Source organism: Magnolia sinica, chromosome 14 (assembly GCF_029962835.1).
Source record: "Magnolia sinica isolate HGM2019 chromosome 14, MsV1, whole genome shotgun sequence".
In the NCBI taxonomy this organism is placed as follows: domain Eukaryota; kingdom Viridiplantae; phylum Streptophyta; class Magnoliopsida; order Magnoliales; family Magnoliaceae; genus Magnolia; species Magnolia sinica.
Genome location: NC_080586.1, coordinates 9,884,552 through 9,890,110, shown reverse-complemented (window position 1 = coordinate 9,890,110; position 5,559 = coordinate 9,884,552). Strand labels below are relative to the sequence as shown.

Below are 5,559 nucleotides of genomic sequence, written 5' to 3'. Positions count from 1 at the left end.
CAACTAAAGTTTGGATGATTTTTCCAGCCAGGGTTGTATGTATTGGAGTTAGGTCTAGTAAAAGGTCTTTGATAATTATTTACGGCATTGGCTTGTTCATTCAACACTCCTCGAAAGGCAGGTATTGTAAGACAGTTTCCAGTTGTGTGAATGTTGCAATCACAGATGCCGCAAACAATTTCATTGACCTTATCCTTCTTTCCTTCCATGGCCTCAACTTTCCTTATGAGCGTAGTCACTTTACACTTGAGATCATCCTCTTCTTTCAAGAGATATAATCCACCTTTCTCCTTTAATTGAGTCGGCCTAGACGTGGTGTTCGACTTTGGGTAATAGTCCCAAGATTGTGTTTTTTCAGCCAGACTGTCGAGCTAGTCCCGTACCTCGTTAACATCTTTATTAATGAACTCTCCATTACACATTGTCTCGACCATTTGGTGCATAGAAGATGTCAGTCCATCATAGAAAAAATTTGTAATGCGCCACGTTTCAAATCCGTGTTGTGGGCATGAACTGACCAAATCTTTGAATCTTTCCCAACATTGGAAGAATGTTTCATCTTCCTTTTGGGCAAAGTTCATGATTACTTTTCTGAGGGTAATCGTTTTATGATGTGGGAAGAATTTTTTTATGAATTCCCTCTGCATGTCGTTCCATGTGCCAATGGATCTAGGACGCAGTGAATGTAACCACGTCTTAGCTTTCTCTTTTAAGGAAAAAGGAAAGAGTTTCAGCCTAATTGTATCCTCAGATACATTAGGAAAACATAACGTAGCTATAATCTCATCGAACTCTTTCAAATGCAAATATGGACTCTCTGATTTAAGTCCATGGAATTTGAGAAGGAGTTGGATAACTCCTGGCTTGATGTCCATTTGTCCTGTGTTTTCAGGGAAAATCATGCATGAGGGCGTACTCATTCCCGCCGGTTGTAGATAATCTCGTAAAGTACGAGGCGGGGGTGCCTGTTGCACCTCATTTTCATCTTGGGTATCCTCCCCCCTAGGTGGAAGTAGAGGAGGTTAGTCTTCAGCCATAACCTCAGTTAACTCAGGGGATTTCGAGCGGTGTCTAGTCCTACGATGGATAGTCAACCCCTCAACCAATCCTCCTTCAGTCAAGAGACGTCGAGTGTTGTCACGGGCCCACTTGGGCATGAAAACACTCGCAGCCCTCAATTAAAAACCTAATGAAAAGAAAATCTAGAAAGAAAGAGAGAGTTGGAAAGAAATTACCAAATTGGAGTCCTAAGTTAAAAACCTGCAAAATAAAACAAAAATAAGTTAGATTCTAAAAGGAGAAAAATGATCCTTTAAAAGAAAAATAGCAGTAAATTAATTTCTAAAAGAAGGAATTCTTAAAAGAAAGTGAAAATTTCTAAAATAAATTAGGAAAGATCTAAACTAAAAAGTAAATTATTAAAAGAGAACTGAAAAATAGAAAGTAGGGAAAGAGCTTACCGAATTAGAAATTTCTATCTTAAAGGCCTACAAAATAGGAAGGTTAGTTTCTAAACAAAAATTCTAAAAATAAATTAGGAAACAAATTAGATTCTAAGATTAGAAAGTTACTAAAAATAAAAGTAGAAAGTTAATTAAGAAATAACCTAGTTTCTATTTCCTACAGATGAGAGGATACTAGAATTAGAAATTTTCTAAAATTTACACCTTAATTCTAAAAACAGAAAAAGTTGAGAATTTAGGAAAGAATTACCAATTTAAGAACTTATGTCAGGATCCTACAAAACAGGAAAACAGGTTAAGTTCTAGAAAAAAAAAAAAAAAAAACTTTTATCCTAAAGTAAATCTTAATCCTAACCTAATTCTAAAACTAATTAATTTCAGAAAAACGTAGCCGTCAATCCCCGGCAACGGCGCCAAAAACTTGTTCACAGCCCAAGTGTAGGGTTGTGATGTAGTAATAAACTCGGTAAGACCGAGGTCGAATCCACAGGGACTGATACCTGTACGTTATCTGAAACCAAGTAGAACTAGAACTAGACTAAGATGTGATCTAAACCAAGTAGAATTTAAGAAATAATTGTAAAACAATTAGCTAAAACTTTAAGAAATTTAGAGGAAGGAAACTGGGGATTCAGAGGATCCACTTGTAGAGATCAGGAAAAAATTATGCCTGCTTCAGAAATCATGAAATTTAACTAGACTTCCTTTGATATAGTTTTCAAGAGGTGAAAGGTATATGAATTAGAATGGATTCCATCACAAAACCATGCCCATGAGACAAAGCAAACAACAAAATCGAACCAATTCACAACCAATCTGTAAGAATGTCAGGAAGAGTTCCGTCATCCAACCATGTCCAAGGGGCAATGGTGAACAACAGGGTTTCCTAACCGCATAGTCACAAGGGACATACTCAAAGCCATCGCAAATATATTGTAATTTAAGTCACAATAAATCATCAAAAAAAACTTGAAAGTATTCCATGAAATCAACTATCATCAAAATCAGTTTAACATGAATCAAAGACACACAGTAAAATCTCCCATCTTGCTACAGGCTTCACCTCTTAGCCCTAGCTAAGAGGATTAGCCGAGCATGATATGGGCTAAATTCCAATTAAAAGAAGAAGAAGAAAAAGAAGAAGAGGAAGAAGAAAAGGAAGAAGAAAAACCGGGTCAGCTCCCACGTCCAGCAGTCCCAAAACCGAGCCGCTGCTTCCAACGAAAAACCCAGCTTCACAGTCAAACAAAACCGAGCACAAATCAAAACCGAGCTCCCTGTCTCCTCTTTGAAATTTCCCTCCCGTTCAAGCCACGTCTCAGCAGAAAACCCAAAGATGCCACTTCCCTCCTCCTATGTGCTCCATGGCTCCAGATTCTCCTTCCAAAAAACCTCCTCTTTCGTCCAGCACTTCCTTCCCTCTTTATAGACACCAGGAGAGGTGTTGAATCGTCCCTTCTGCGCAGCCAGAGGCGGTGGAACTCTTTACGCAGCCAGCCTGCGTAAGAACGCAAAACAGTTTGCGTTTGAATGAATTTTGAGATGGATGAACGTCCTAAACTCCGGTTTTTGGCTTCTTGGTTGGGGTAAAGACCCACTTATAAGGATTTTGGACGGTTTGGATCGGCAATCCGGCAGTGATAGAGATCACGGGATGCCCCACAAGCTCCGATTTTCACGGTCGCGCGCGGGCTGCTTAAACAGAGCCCGACTTGTCAACGCTGGACTCTCGGTGAGGTCCACTTAATTTGCCCTTTGCAAAATCCATGCTGTCCACCGGATTCTTCTCGAAAAACCAATGAGGTATGGTCTGTTTCGGCTCAGACTCGGTATGGCCCACGAGACTTGTGCTTCTACCGTTCATCCTCCGCTTGGGCAGTTGAAATCCGATCTCTGCTATCTTTTAAAATTCTTCCACTTAGGTCTAAGTAAGAGGGGCCATGTGGGTCTTATGGACGGTCCAGATCGGACCGTCGGATCATGTTGGTGGCCCGCAAAACGTGACCCACAAGCTCTGTTCGAGCTTTTGCAGTTCGCAGGCGAGAGAGGTGAAGAAGAAGATCGGTCATCAGGCTGTTGACTGATCTGGTTCATCCGATGCACAGCCAGTGCACTTATGCAATGTGCACACGAACCCCCACGTGGGATCCATCATAATGTGTATATTAAATCTGCGCCATCAATTCGTTGTACCATCCATTTGAGCCATTGAGTCCAAAGCTGAGGCAGATCCAGAGATCAGGTGGGCCCCACTTAAGGAATTAAGGGGCTGATCTGTCAATTGGGCCACTTCCAGAGGTATCCAATGGTTGAAATTTTACATGTACGGTTAATTTATGGCCCCCAGTCCATGTATGAATTTTTGAGCCAAACAGATGATGGAAACCCAGTGATCTTGCATTTCGGTTGACTTTCAGGCCGCTTGATCTTGGTCCCCTGGAGTCCGTCCCTTGCCTTGGTGCATTCTGAACGTTAATTCCATGCTTTTAGCCTCCCGATCCAGTCCCAGCTCGCAATTCCACCTTGCAACAGAAACATGATTAAAAAGGGCTATTAAACGGTACCATGTTCATAAATCTAAGCAACAACTGGGTCTGATATGCAATATTTGACCCTCAACAATGGGCAATGTTTAGACGGTGCTAATCATCATTAGTGGGCCATGTGCCCAATAGAATGATAGTATGGTGACACGTATGTTACACCTACAACTATTGAAATGATTTTAAGTGTAATCCAAGATTTCATCGTGGATTGCAAATCCCCTCAAAGAGGGGATTTGAAACCCCCAGTAACCTTATGCTGCCAAACAACCAAGGGATTTGAAACCTACTTCAATCCACGATGCCAAAAGACCCATAAGGATAAAAGTAATTGAGTGTTTGTAATTTGATTAAGTTTTTGTTGTGGTTGTTGTGGGTCTTTCTCTCTGTGTCTTCTTCTGCTAGTTATAGAGCTCCTAATATAGTTGTAAAAATAACCGTTGCACATACGTGGCAGTCTCTGATATCGTTAACTGTAATGTAGTAGTTATTCCCTTATGATTGTGTTCGCCTTTTGTCGAAAGCATTTTTATCTCGTCAATAACTTTTCGCACATTCTCTAGTGCTGGCATAACCCTAATGATCAAAAGTCCTTATCTCAAAGTCACGTGCACGACATACCCCCCTCGAAGATTATTCAAAAGTAAGTTGTGTTGGTGCTCTGTTTTAGGTTGTATATTCAAACCGAACAACTATAACTCTGAGTGCCAAGATAGGCAAACAAATAGTGTATGACCAAGATCTGATGAGATCAGCCACCTATTCAGCGACTCTCTCAACGTGTAAATAAGATCATGTGATATTCAGATGGTGGAGTTTGTCCATTGACAATGTGTTGCACATTTGCCTTCCGTATGAAATGACTTTTTAATATAGATAAAGTAATATGAAAAAGGGATTCTTACAGTCGATTGCAGGAACAGCTGTAAAAATACATTCTTAAATGAAAATTTGAATCCAGCATGTGAGCATAGACTCAAAGTACAGTTAAGATTACTAACTACTTGATTAACGATACAAATTACACTACGGAATGGAAACAGGTAGTTGAAAGTAAATGAATACACTAAAAAATGTAATTTACTTGATAAGGAATGTAAATGATTATATTGTGAAATGTAACTTAACTAATAGTTTGAAAAGATAGTTGAAATATAATGTTTGATTTGATTGCGCCCGTATGAGATAAATTCTCCAGTTGAATTCTTTTAATATTTATAGTTTTGAGCTAGACATCTAGATCTTTCCCATGTTATGACTATTACCATAAGCGTTCACCACTATTTGCATTTTCTTGTTTCTTCTTGTGCCATTTGTCCTGTAATCAGTCATTCACGATTGCTCTTCCATCAGCCGCTTAAACAATGATTGGCACCGTTTGATGTGTTACGGCCGTATTATCAAGAAATTTTAGTCATACAATTTTACAAATATTTAAATACACCCTGTAGATCCGTACATATCACCCCTAACCTATTCCGATTGGTTCTCGACACGAATAGCTATAATGGGACGAACAAGTTGTCCTCTATATATCTCACCCACAACATAGA

The 5,559-nt window shown here is 39.6% G+C and overlaps 1 non-coding gene across 1 annotated transcript; it reads left to right on the top strand.

Annotated features, from left to right (window-relative positions):
- Positions 1-492: 492 nt before the first annotated feature.
- LOC131226559 (small nucleolar RNA R71) lies at positions 493-599 on the top strand. Its single transcript, XR_009161933.1, has one exon. It is a non-coding gene; the product is annotated as a small nucleolar RNA R71 (small nucleolar RNA).
- Positions 600-5,559: the final 4,960 nt, after the last annotated feature.